Below are 14,315 nucleotides of genomic sequence, written 5' to 3' on the forward strand. Positions count from 1 at the left end.
CCAACCACCGTGGATTTGAGCTTGATCAGATGAAAGTAGAATTGAGTGGGGTGTCATTTGCAATACACACAGAGGCCGGGAACGCAAGCAGCTGGCAGTGGAGGTTTGATGTCAGATGATGTTAAGTCAGTTCGTTAGGAGTCTTCTTTCTTGTTGATTTCACCAAACTTTGATCGTTGTTCTTTTTTTTGTTGGGCTTGTCGGTCTTGGTGGTCACGGTTCGTGTTGATGCTTGAAGGTGATCTTTCCTTGGGGGTGATGGTGTACCGACAGATACGTCCTCATCCGATTCATCAGATGAGTGAGGAGCAGGGGTGTTCACACGCTGGGGTAGATTTCTTGAAGGTTGGGTTCTTGAGGGTTGATGTCTTGAAGGTAGAGTTCTCGGAGGGTGTGTAACAGCGGTAGGTACTGCAGCAGAAGGTGCTGCATAGTCGGTACCCTCTATAGGGTCACACCAAGGGTCGATAGCAGCGAAATTCGGCACTGAGACGGGTGAAGGGACAGCAGCAGCTGGAGAAGCGTGTGGAGCAGGAGCTGACAGTATGTCAGAAAGCGTGGCTGCGTTCACAGTGATGTCATGGTTGGTAACGGGAACTGATGCAGACGTGGGGGTCACATGAGGCAGAGTCTTGTGAGGTGTAGGTACCCGAACAGGATCGGAGGGCTGCATTGCAGTGGCGGAATCGTCGTCGTCGGATGTAGAGTCAGCATCCTCCTCTACAGGGTCAGTTGTTGGAGATGAACGCGGAGCGTTGAAAACTTCCTCAGGAACAATGAAGGTAGGGAGACCGTTCGCCTTGTACAGAATTTTCAGAAGCCTCACGAATTCTCGGGGGTTATTGCCAGCAGTAATTCTGGCTGTTGATATCAGAGCTTTTACTGTGCTCTGCCCAATTAGCTTTGTCTTTGGTTGGGCCGGTGGCGATGGCTGGCCCGACGAATCGCTGGTTGGCGTTTGGGAGCTGGCTCCCCATTGGCTGGTAGTAGCAGTGGGACGTCCTCCCGGGAGCTCCGGGAAGATGGCGGCTTGGGCGTTGAAACCTGAAGTAGAGGTGGTCGCTGATTGGCTTGTTGCTTCAGAGGTACTGGCTCCGGTTGAAGATGTGGATTTCTCCATGTTTTTAATAGCGTTTTGTCTGTGAGGACAATGTATGGAGATTGCTGGATGATCGCCTTTGCACAGCAAGCAGCATAGTGTTTCAGACTTGCAGATGGAGTAATGGTGGTCAGCTGAGCAGAGGCTACACTTCTGAATCCGCTGGGTACATTTGCTGGTGGAGTGGGTGTACTCGTAGCATCGGAGGCACTGGTTGACGATGTGAAAACGTTCCATCTTCACACGGAAAGGCGGAATGTGAATTCCAAAGCTGTAAACTCCATTTCTGGTAGCCATAGTAGCCGCAGCTACCGTCTCGAAGGTCAGCTTCAGGGAGCGACTTGAATTGAAGAATTGAGCTTGGTGAAGCCGTAGGTCCGGGTTTGATGCCTTGAAGTCGTGCATGAACGCACTATCATCAGCGTCATCTTGTTCCACGATCCATTGACTGAGATCGTGAATAACGACAGAGTGTTCAGCCAGGTACTGGCGTGGGAAGTTGAGACGAAGGTGTTGGTTGGAGAAGTTAGCGCTGTAAGACAGAAGTTTGTCGACTTCCTCCTCACTATAAAAGAAGAAAAGGATGTCCGTGCCTTCCTGCTTGATGTCGTTGGGTGTTACTCCTGCAACGTCTTTAAAGAGCTTCAGGAGAGATGTCTTGGAGAATGGATGTTCGTTGAGGGGCGTACCCCTGATCTTGAAGCGTTTGTGACGCATAATGAGCTTCCTGGAGGCCGATGGATCTCTCTCAAAGACTACACGTCACTGAAGATGGCCTCCCGTCTCTACCCGGCATAAAATACCAAGTTAGGAGTGGGGTCTGACCATCTAGAGAGACGCAAGTCTGCTGCCAATTGTTTATCCACCCTGCAGTACTAGGTGCGAGAGAGAAGAGCTGGAGCAACGCGAGCACGTCCGACCGCGACGGTTGCTAGTTGCTGACTCTCTGTCTGTGATCTGTGATGGCCGGCGCCGAAAAATTTTTGCTTATATACGCCGTCTCGAGGCGCTTGCTCGAGCGCCATTGGCTGCTCGACTCGCCTACGTCACCCCGTTGCCCCTCCCCTCCTTCCTCTGGCTGCAGCCAACAGGCAGCTCACCTCAAACACTATTATCGCTGATTTTGCTCTATTTTTTGGATTTGTGCAAAAGTCATTTCACAGAGACGTGAAACAGACGAGTAGGCAACTGCAGTTTTGAAAGCGTTGTGAGAAAGCCGTGTTTCTGCTCGAGTACAAGCATAAAGTAAGGACAGGCAGGAGTTAGGAGTTGCCATGCTACAAGTACGTCCGCTTGACGGGATATAGTCTGGGGAAATCGTGCCGAAATTTTATTATTCACACAACTTCAACACCATGACTGGACGCGGCAAGGGAGGCAAGGGACTCGGAAAGGGTGGCGCCAAGCGTCATCGTAAGGTGCTACGTGACAACATCCAGGGCATCACCAAGCCCGCTATTCGTCGCTTAGCTCGTCGTGGCGGCGTGAAGCGTATTTCGGGTCTCATCTACGAAGAGACCCGTGGCGTCCTGAAGGTGTTCCTCGAGAACGTCATCCGTGATGCTGTAACCTACACGGAACACGCCAAGAGGAAGACCGTCACTGCCATGGACGTGGTGTACGCTCTGAAGCGCCAGGGTCGTACCCTCTACGGATTCGGCGGATAAGAGCTTGGCTAATCCATCGATTCCACCCACCACCACCTCAAAACGGGACCTAATTAGGTCCCTATACTTTTTTACTGAAGGGCTTAATAGACGATAACATAAATTGTTTTGATATCAGCTAGCACATTGGGTCTTATGAAATCTATTTTTTATCCTCGCATGCTTAAAGGGACTCTGATTGGGGAGGGAGGGGTGGGGGGGGGGGGAAGGTTTGTTCCGTTATATACTAGCAGAGCAGGATCATTGGTGGTGGGGGGGGGGGGGGTGAGGGAGAGAGAGAGAGAGAGAGAGAGATCTTTCCCAACTCTTCCTTTTTACATGAGTGAGCTACCCGTTTTATTCATTTTATCCTTCTCAGAGCTGTTTTGATAGTATCCAAATGATGGTAAATGAAAAGGGAGGACACGAATATCTACCCAGAATTCAGGACTGGCAATCGATATGCATGTTTGAGTGCGAATCTTTTTCTCTCTCAACTTAGGTATACGTTTATGTCGTACCTAAAAGCGAGAACCACACTATTGGGACAAGTATGCAAGGCCCAATTTTCCTAACAAGCACAGTTAATTTTGTTATTTTCGAACATTTCTTTCCAAATTGGTTTATCCAATTAACAGTATTATATTAAGATCATGAATTGCTGGGTTAGGTTAGGTTAGGTTAGCTTAGCTTAGGTTAGGTTAGGTTAGCTTAGCTTGGGTTAGCATAGGTTAGGTTTGATTACATTTCTATGTTAGATTTAACTCAAATTCAAAACAATTGCAGTCATTCGGCTTGTTAGTCAACTTGCCTCTAATAGGGGCAATTTGTCTAACAAGACTATTTAGTTTTGTGTGCATATATATATATATATATATATATATATATATATATATATATATATATATATATATATATATATATATATATATATATATATATATATTATAGCTTCAAGACTCCGAACCAATATAGAAGCATCAAGAGGAAGTGCTTGTGTTATGGGCCAATAGGCCTTCTGCAGTTACTTCCATTCTTATGTTTTTATTCCCATTGGTTCGTGTTTTATCTTGTGTAAATGTCAATCACCTCACCCAAAACTTTGGTACCATATCACCTCACCCATGTATGTGTGTATATATATATATATATATATATATATATATATATATATATATATATATATATATATATATATATATATATATATATATAATATACAGAGTAAATCTACCCCAAAAGTAATGATTTATTTGTCTACAAAACTAAACTCTTTTTGGAATCATATGAGGCCCCTCCACTGAGGGGGGAGGCCTGGATGTTTATTGTCATGTGTATTCATGCTGCTTGCATGTCGTCGTTTATTTTGCCTTTGTTGTTTTCTTGACAGCTTTCTTTGCCTTGGGTGGTTTGGGAGATTTTGAAGCTCTCTTTATTTTGGGCTTTTTGTTCCCAACAACAAGCTGCTGCTGCTGCTTCTTTTTCAAGGCTGTAGGTGGTTTGTTGCTTGTGGCGGCTTTCTTGGGAGTTACCACGGCCTTCTTTGCTGCTGTAGATGGTTTCTTGGTTGTGGTGGCTTTCTTGGGAGTTAGAACGGCCCTCTTCTCTGCTACGGCCAGCTTGAATGATCCACTAGCTCCACTTCCCTTGGTCTGAACAAGAATGCCGTCAGCCACTGCTTTCTTGAGAAATCTTCGGATGTAAATGGCGATCTTGGCAGCCTCGACTTTGTTGTTGGCAACAACGTACTTCTTGATTGCTTGTAGAGACGAGCCCTTACGGTCTTTGAGTGCTGCGACCGCGGCTAGAACCATTTGACTAGTTTTCGGGTGAGCAACCTGGATGCGAGGTTTCCTGGTGGTGGCCACCACAGCAGCAGCAGCCGCAGCCTTCTTGGTAGGCTTTGCTTCTACCATGATGATGATGAGATAACCAAGGTGATGAGAGACGCTCAGACAGTCACGGGGGAATGATGCTGCCGCCGCTTGAGCCGAACCTATTTATGTGCCGGCACGGTACAGAAGCTGCAACCTGGCAACTCGTCCACCAATCACGACGGTTGGTTTTACGGCTCCGAAACCTGGATCCCATATCTTCTCTAAAATAGAAGCATTTGTTCATGTTCTTTGTAAAAGTATCATAAAGCAGGACAGATGAGACAAATATCATAAAAACTGAAGAGCAGATGAGCACACACATGTATGTATTACAAAAGAAAATCCACAAATTCATTAGAAATTGGCAGGGTAGGCTGAGGAAGTAGGTAGATGTAAAATGTCTGTAAATGGCGAAAGAACATAAACCCAAGACTGAATAAACGATGTTAAATATCCATGCCAAGGAGACAAAAATATGTTAGGATACAATTACCATTAAGACACCACAAGAAGGTCCGTATCCTGCCGTGATGACTAAAAAGAGTTGGTTATTAGCCACAATGTGTAGGCAGTCTCATGCCAACGGCCATACCACGTTGAGAACACCGCTTCTCGTCCGATCAGCGAAGTTAAGCAACGTTGGGTTTGGTTAGTACTTGGATGGGTGACCGCCTGGGAACACCAAATGCTGTTGGCAATAATGTTTTTTGTTTTGTTTTGTTTTGTTTCGTTTGTTTTTGTTTGAATGGCTGGCTCCACGGGAAATTCACGGAGTTGTGTGGAATAAGGCCTGGTAAAATGAATTAATATGTATGTCATGTTTAAAACAAACTCGCTTAATATAGTGTGTGAGGCTTTATACAAAAACAAACAACCAAAACAAAACATGTTGTATATATATATATATATATATATATATATATATATATATATATATATATATATATATATATATATATATATATATATATATATATATATATATATATATTATATATATATAGCTTAATCCGGGTTTGAACTCGCAACTCCAAGAATACGCATCACTTATATACACTTTACCACTGGACCACTGCAGGACACTTGATGCTGAGGTATCAATTTAATGACGTAAATGCCATTTCCACAAATAAATGATAATTTAAAAGTATTTGTATGTACAAATCTTTTCTGTTTAAAAGGCTACAATATCAGTTACTGATATAATTTGTGTTAATGTTTCTATACCCACAGGAAGGCATGTTTTTGCTTATATGTAAGGGGTACGGAGAAGGAATCCACAGACCATCATTCCCCTTCCCCCCCCCCCACCCCTCCCACCTACTACCACCACCACCACCACCACCACTACTCACCACCAATCACCACCAATCACCACCACCACCAATCACCACCAATCACCACCACCACACCTAACCGAAAACCCCCTAACACATCAACCCTCCCCCCAATCAACAGGCGAAATAATAACCCTCAAATGCCTGCCTGCCTGCCAGCCAGCCAATACTAACGGTCTTCTCAGAAAGAAAATCTCTTTGTATCTGTATTACTTGATGAAATGTATGATTCTAATAATGAAAATAAATTGTTATGTCGGTTGTATGAGCATAATGACCAATATGCACATGATATGAATGAATTAAATAGTGTAGTTTTAAGTAATTAGGTTGTAGACACATTAAGCGGATATGATATTTGACGCGTCCAGAACTGGTGATTTTTGGTTTAGTTTTAAATGCACCACCACCACCACCATTGCTTCCCCAGAGCCTAATTAAGGACCGGTAAAAGGAGTCAATATGTATGTCATCTATAAAACCAAAGAATGAATAAAAACACACACACACACACCTACATAATAGTACTAGGAAGATTGTATGGCATAAAAAAAAAAAAAGTACTCCCATTGGGTCGTTTGAACTCGCGACTTCCAAAACACCAGCCACACACCTTACCACCCAGCCACCATAGAGTTGGTATAATTGTGCAACTTTAGTTATAAAACTAAAGTTCTTATTGTCTCAAATCTTATTGTCTGTTCTATGAAAAGGCATGATGTAAATTATGTATTTTTTGAATGATTGAATTGTAGGCACATTAAGCGGATTCGATATTTGATATATCCAGAAAAGGTGATTTCTGTTCAGTTTTAAAATGCATCACCGTTAACGCTAAAGGACTGGTAAAACGACTCGATGTTTGTCATTTTTAAAATAAACACTAAAACTAGGCCCTTAACATATATAATGTTTGAATATAAATTGAATGCATATAAATACAAAGTGGGAGTGGCTGGCTGGCTGGCTGGCTGGCTGCCTGCCTGCCTGCCTGCCTGCCTGCCTGCCTGCCTGGCTGGCTGGCTGGCTGGCTGGCTGCCTGCCTGCCTGCCTGCCTGCCTGCCTGCCTGCCTGGCTGGCTGGCTGGCTGGCTGGCTGGCTGGCTGGCTGGCTGCCCGCCCGCCCGCCCGCCCGCCCGCCTGCTTGCCTTGCCTTGCCTTGCCTTGCCTGTCCTGTCCTGTTATTGCCTTGCCTTGCCTTGCCTTGCCTTGCCTTGCCTTGCCTTGCCTTGCCTTGCCTTGCCTTGCCCTGCCCTGCCTTGGCTGCAGCTGGCTGGCTGGCCGTAAATCAACTCTTAACAACACCACACCACACCACACCATCACTCATCACCCATCACCCACCACCGGCCCCAGTCTCCCAGCCTCTCTTATATACCCGAGCAGGCCCTTTAAATTATTTGAATTGTTGCACTTCGGCCAATGGCACGATCGCTGCTGCTCAAACATATTCTGGTTCACAAGTATTATAATATATTATATTATATTATATTATATATATATATATATATATATATATATATATATATATATATATATATATATATATATATATATATATATATATATATATATATATTTATTCATGAAACACATTAAAACCTTGATCATTTATTCATTCATTACGTCTAGTGAAGAATTGCTTTTGTTCATTTGTATGATTAAAAATTGATAGAATATGAATTCCTCGCTTAAAGTAAAATATAAAATATATATTGGATTTATATGATTGGTTAATATTCCAAGTGATGCTGAATATCCCCTATAATTTTGTTTTGTTTGTTTGTTATGTACACATTCCAAATGAAATCAATATAAATGTTATTATTAATGTTTGAAAGTTGATTGTCTACTTGAATCTCTCTATTAAAGTGTGTGTGGCTCCGGATGGAGCCTGGTTATGGTATTTGTCGTGGTGGGTGGCAGAAGTGCTTACTTCTTCTCTGTCTTCTTTGGCAAAAGAACTGCCTGAATGTTTGGAAGAACACCTCCCTGTGCAATGGTTACGCCAGACAGAAGTTTGTTGAGTTCTTCGTCGTTGCGGATGGCCAACTGCAAGTGACGTGGGATGATACGGGTCTTCTTGTTGTCACGTGCGGCGTTACCGGCGAGCTCCAGAACTTCGGCAGCGAGGTATTCCATGACGGCTGCCAGGTAGACAGGAGCGCCAGCACCGACGCGTTCGGCGTAGTTGCCTTTACGCAGCAGACGGTGAATTCTGCCCACGGGGAACTGAAGTCCGGCCCTGCTGGAGCGAGACTTTGACTTGCCCTTCACTTTGCCTCCCTTGCCGCGTCCTGACATTGCTGCTGCTGTTGTGGGTTTGTGGTGTTTTATGCCGGATTGGATTGATGTCCATAGGGAATGGAAAGGATGGGGGAGGTAGAGGGATGGGGAGATGAAATTCAGGAAGAGGATGCGGGTGTAGAGAGAGAGGAGGTTTGAAAGTTCGGTGGCCTGTCCACCATGGGTTGACATTTTTGTATGTGTTGTTTGTTTGCGTATGTGTTATGTTGGGTTGTCAGTACATTGGCTGGGGGGGCTAGTGTTTGTGACCTTGTTGGTGTCCTAAAGCACTAGAGCCGATGGAGTTGGCTGAAGGAGGCTAATCTTAGAAACATCAGGGTAGTTACACTTCTGCCGCCACGACAAATGGTTTTTTGGTTTTATATTTTTTTGTAGGTGTTTTATTTATTTATATATTTTTTTTTTTTTTTTTTTTTTTTTTTTTATTATTTTTTTTTTTTTTTTTTTTTTTTTTTTAATTTATTTATTTATTTTTTTTTTTTTTTATTTTTATTTTTTTATTTTGTTATTTTTTTTTTCTTTCTTTCTTTATTCTTCATTTGGTGTAGATTGGGTCCGGGATGGGCCACTCATCTGGATCGTCTGGCAGACCGCTTAGTATCTGAGGGCTTGGGAAGGCCTCATCATGGATATGTCTGATCACTTTTTGTTGGAGAGTGATTCTTCTGGTTCTGTGTGGTGGATCGTGGATCTCGTAGTCGCTGGTGGTGTTTTCTGCTACGAAGGGATCTTCTGGGTCTGGGACATACATGTTCTTCATACGGTACAGCTGTCTTCTGGCCAGGTAGCTGAGCCTAATGTTCATTGGCTTCATGTTGAGCGTCTCATGGATCAGGTCAGTTCTTACCCTGTCCCTCAGAGTCAGGCCCTCTGCAAAGCGAAGTGCTTTGTTTTGTACTCGTTGAATCTTCAACATGTTGGATTTGTTCCCGCAGATCGAGCTTCGTGTTATATACCCCGCTCAGGATCAAGGGAGTCCGCCACTGACCAATCAGCGCGCTCCGCCACGCGACCCGCTCTGAGCTGAGTCGCGAGCGGGATATAAAAGGAAAGCTCGACTCGCGCAAAAGTTCATTATTGTATCGCAACGCCAGCCAGCACGAGCATCATCATCATGCCACCCAAGGCATCTGGAAAGGCTGCCAAGAAGGCCGGAAAGGCCCAGAAGGCCATTGCCAAGGGCGATAAGAAAAAGAAGCGCAGGAGGAAGGAGAGCTACAGCATCTACATCTACAAAGTGCTGAAGCAGGTCCACCCCGACACTGGTATCTCTTCCAAAGCCATGTCGATCATGAACTCGTTCGTGAACGACATCTTCGAGCGCATCGCCGCCGAGGCTTCTCGCCTGGCCCACTACAACAAGCGTTCCACCATTACCAGTCGGGAGATCCAGACGGCTGTAAGGCTCCTGTTGCCCGGAGAACTGGCCAAGCACGCCGTCTCTGAGGGCACTAAGGCCGTCACCAAGTACACCTCCTCCAAGTAAACGGCTTACTTACTGCCCTGTGGTGGTGGCTTGGCCTCAAACCAACAAACTCGGCTCCATTGGAGCCACACTTTAATTTCTAAAGAGATTGTGAGTGTTAGACACCAATACTATTATAACAAAAACCTCTGTCACTGAAAGCAAATAGCTATAAAATGAGAATATTTATGAAACTGTCTGTGTGTGTTTCTCTCTCTCAGTCTCTGTCTGTCTGTCTGTCTCTGTCTCTGTCTCTGCATGTCTCTCTCTCTCTCTCTCTCTCTCTCTCTCTCTCTCTCTCTCTCTCTCTCTCTCTCTCTCTCTCTCAACACACATATAAACACTCGGTATCTTTTTTCTAGAGATTAGAGATTCATTGTTATGTTCCACATTAGGATTACTATGCAGGCCACCCTCTTAAGGTTTGAAAATGTCAAGAAAACGGTTAATTTAAAATGTCATCTCCTAACTTAACAGATTAAGCCAGAGGACCAAAAACAGAATAAAACAGGACAGGACAGTATGTCACTTATACAAGCTGCTTTTATTTCTAGTACAGTATGACAATTTTTTTTTTTTTTTTTTTTTGGAGGGGGGGGGGGGGGAGGATCCTTGGCAGTGCATAAGAATGAAAAGCGACGGCGTTTTGTTTGTAAGAGGACAGGTTGTACTACAAATGACTTGATTTATTGATATCACGTGTACAGTGTATGTATGACACCTAAATTATTGTATTTATTTATTTATTATATGTATAGATGAAGGTTAATTCATATGACTGATGCTAGGAATGTCTGAAATCTCCTTAGAAGGATATTTTGGCCCTGAGAAGGGCCGAGTTTGGTGTATACTAGGGTGGTCGTTTTAGCTTATGCACGCTCTCCACGGATACGGCGAGCAAGCTGAATGTCCTTTGGCATGATGGTGACACGCTTGGCGTGGATGGCACAGAGGTTAGTGTCCTCGAAGAGACCGACCAGGTAAGCCTCGGATGCCTCCTGTAAAGCCATGACGGCAGACGACTGGAAGCGAAGATCGGTCTTGAAGTCCTGGGCAATCTCGCGCACCAGACGCTGGAAGGGAAGTTTCCTGATGAGCAACTCTGTGCTCTTCTGGTAACGACGGATCTCACGCAGGGCGACCGTTCCGGGCCTGTAACGGTGAGGCTTCTTCACGCCCCCTGTGGCAGGAGCAGACTTGCGTGCTGCCTTGGTGGCCAGCTGCTTACGAGGAGCCTTGCCTCCCGTGGACTTGCGAGCAGTCTGCTTGGTGCGAGCCATGGTGAACAACTGTGGTTTGTGATGGCCGGCGCCGAAAAATTTTTGCTTATATACGCCGTCTCGAGGCGCTTGCTCGAGCGCCATTGGCTGCTCGACTCGCCTACGTCACCCCGTTGCCCCTCCCCTCCTTCCTCTGGCTGCAGCCAACAGGCAGCTCACCTCAAACACTATTATCGCTGATTTTGCTCTATTTTTTGGATTTGTGCAAAAGTCATTTCACAGAGACGTGAAACAGACGAGTAGGCAACTGCAGTTTTGAAAGCGTTGTGAGAAAGCCGTGTTTCTGCTCGAGTACAAGCATAAAGTAAGGACAGGCAGGAGTTAGGAGTTGCCATGCTACAAGTACGTCCGCTTGACGGGATATAGTCTGGGGAAATCGTGCCGAAATTTTATTATTCACACAACTTCAACACCATGACTGGACGCGGCAAGGGAGGCAAGGGACTCGGAAAGGGTGGCGCCAAGCGTCATCGTAAGGTGCTACGTGACAACATCCAGGGCATCACCAAGCCCGCTATTCGTCGCTTAGCTCGTCGTGGCGGCGTGAAGCGTATTTCGGGTCTCATCTACGAAGAGACCCGTGGCGTCCTGAAGGTGTTCCTCGAGAACGTCATCCGTGATGCTGTAACCTACACGGAACACGCCAAGAGGAAGACCGTCACTGCCATGGACGTGGTGTACGCTCTGAAGCGCCAGGGTCGTACCCTCTACGGATTCGGCGGATAAGAGCTTGGCTAATCCATCGATTCCACCCACCACCACCTCAAAACGGGACCTAATTAGGTCCCTATACTTTTTTACTGAAGGGCTTAATAGACGATAACATAAATTGTTTTGATATCAGCTAGCACATTGGGTCTTATGAAATCTATTTTTTATCCTCGCATGCTTAAAGGGACTCTGATTGGGGAGGGAGGGGTGGGGGGGGGGGGGGAAGGTTTGTTCCGTTATATACTAGCAGAGCAGGATCATTGGTGGTGGGGGGGGGGGGGGTGAGGGAGAGAGAGAGAGAGAGAGAGAGATCTTTCCCAACTCTTCCTTTTTACATGAGTGAGCTACCCGTTTTATTCATTTTATCCTTCTCAGAGCTGTTTTGATAGTATCCAAATGATGGTAAATGAAAAGGGAGGACACGAATATCTACCCAGAATTCAGGACTGGCAATCGATATGCATGTTTGAGTGCGAATCTTTTTCTCTCTCAACTTAGGTATACGTTTATGTCGTACCTAAAAGCGAGAACCACACTATTGGGACAAGTATGCAAGGCCCAATTTTCCTAACAAGCACAGTTAATTTTGTTATTTTCGAACATTTCTTTCCAAATTGGTTTATCCAATTAACAGTATTATATTAAGATCATGAATTGCTGGGTTAGGTTAGGTTAGGTTAGCTTAGCTTAGGTTAGGTTAGGTTAGCTTAGCTTGGGTTAGCATAGGTTAGGTTTGATTACATTTCTATGTTAGATTTAACTCAAATTCAAAACAATTGCAGTCATTCGGCTTGTTAGTCAACTTGCCTCTAATAGGGGCAATTTGTCTAACAAGACTATTTAGTTTTGTGTGCATATATATATATATATATATATATATATATATATATATATATATATATATATATATATATATATATATATATATATATATATATATATATATATATTATAGCTTCAAGACTCCGAACCAATATAGAAGCATCAAGAGGAAGTGCTTGTGTTATGGGCCAATAGGCCTTCTGCAGTTACTTCCATTCTTATGTTTTTATTCCCATTGGTTCGTGTTTTATCTTGTGTAAATGTCAATCACCTCACCCAAAACTTTGGTACCATATCACCTCACCCATGTATGTGTGTATATATATATATATATATATATATATATATATATATATATATATATATATATATATATATATATATATATATATATATATATATATATATATATAATATACAGAGTAAATCTACCCCAAAAGTAATGATTTATTTGTCTACAAAACTAAACTCTTTTTGGAATCATATGAGGCCCCTCCACTGAGGGGGGAGGCCTGGATGTTTATTGTCATGTGTATTCATGCTGCTTGCATGTCGTCGTTTATTTTGCCTTTGTTGTTTTCTTGACAGCTTTCTTTGCCTTGGGTGGTTTGGGAGATTTTGAAGCTCTCTTTATTTTGGGCTTTTTGTTCCCAACAACAAGCTGCTGCTGCTGCTTCTTTTTCAAGGCTGTAGGTGGTTTGTTGCTTGTGGCGGCTTTCTTGGGAGTTACCACGGCCTTCTTTGCTGCTGTAGATGGTTTCTTGGTTGTGGTGGCTTTCTTGGGAGTTAGAACGGCCCTCTTCTCTGCTACGGCCAGCTTGAATGATCCACTAGCTCCACTTCCCTTGGTCTGAACAAGAATGCCGTCAGCCACTGCTTTCTTGAGAAATCTTCGGATGTAAATGGCGATCTTGGCAGCCTCGACTTTGTTGTTGGCAACAACGTACTTCTTGATTGCTTGTAGAGACGAGCCCTTACGGTCTTTGAGTGCTGCGACCGCGGCTAGAACCATTTGACTAGTTTTCGGGTGAGCAACCTGGACGCGAGGTTTCCTGGTGGTGGCCACCACAGCAGCAGCAGCCGCAGCCTTCTTGGTAGGCTTTGCTTCTACCATGATGATGATGAGATAACCAAGGTGATGAGAGACGCTCAGACAGTCACGGGGGAATGATGCTGCCGCCGCTTGAGCCGAACCTATTTATGTGCCGGCACGGTACAGAAGCTGCAACCTGGCAACTCGTCCACCAATCACGACGGTTGGTTTTACGGCTCCGAAACCTGGATCCCATATCTTCTCTAAAATAGAAGCATTTGTTCATGTTCTTTGTAAAAGTATCATAAAGCAGGACAGATGAGACAAATATCATAAAAACTGAAGAGCAGATGAGCACACACATGTATGTATTACAAAAGAAAATCCACAAATTCATTAGAAATTGGCAGGGTAGGCTGAGGAAGTAGGTAGATGTAAAATGTCTGTAAATGGCGAAAGAACATAAACCCAAGACTGAATAAACGATGTTAAATATCCATGCCAAGGAGACAAAAATATGTTAGGATACAATTACCATTAAGACACCACAAGAAGGTCCGTATCCTGCCGTGATGACTAAAAAGAGTTGGTTATTAGCCACAATGTGTAGGCAGTCTCATGCCAACGGCCATACCACGTTGAGAACACCGCTTCTCGTCCGATCAGCGAAGTTAAGCAACGTTGGGTTTGGTTAGTACTTGGATGGGTGACCGCCTGGGAACACCAAATGCTGTTGGCA

General features: G+C 44.3%; 2 non-coding genes across 2 annotated transcripts; both read left to right on the plus strand.

The window, feature by feature from the left end:
* The first annotated feature begins 5,200 nt into the window (after positions 1 to 5,200).
* Positions 5,201 to 5,319, plus strand: LOC138361827 (5S ribosomal RNA). Its single transcript, XR_011227205.1, has one exon. It is a non-coding gene; the product is annotated as a 5S ribosomal RNA (ribosomal RNA).
* Positions 5,320 to 14,196: 8,877 nt separating this feature from the next.
* On the plus strand, positions 14,197 to 14,315 carry LOC138361829 (5S ribosomal RNA). The gene has a single exon (XR_011227206.1). It is a non-coding gene; the product is annotated as a 5S ribosomal RNA (ribosomal RNA).

Source organism: Procambarus clarkii, unplaced genomic scaffold, assembly GCF_040958095.1.
Source record: "Procambarus clarkii isolate CNS0578487 unplaced genomic scaffold, FALCON_Pclarkii_2.0 HiC_scaffold_859, whole genome shotgun sequence".
NCBI classification, from domain to species: Eukaryota; Metazoa; Arthropoda; class Malacostraca; order Decapoda; family Cambaridae; genus Procambarus; species Procambarus clarkii.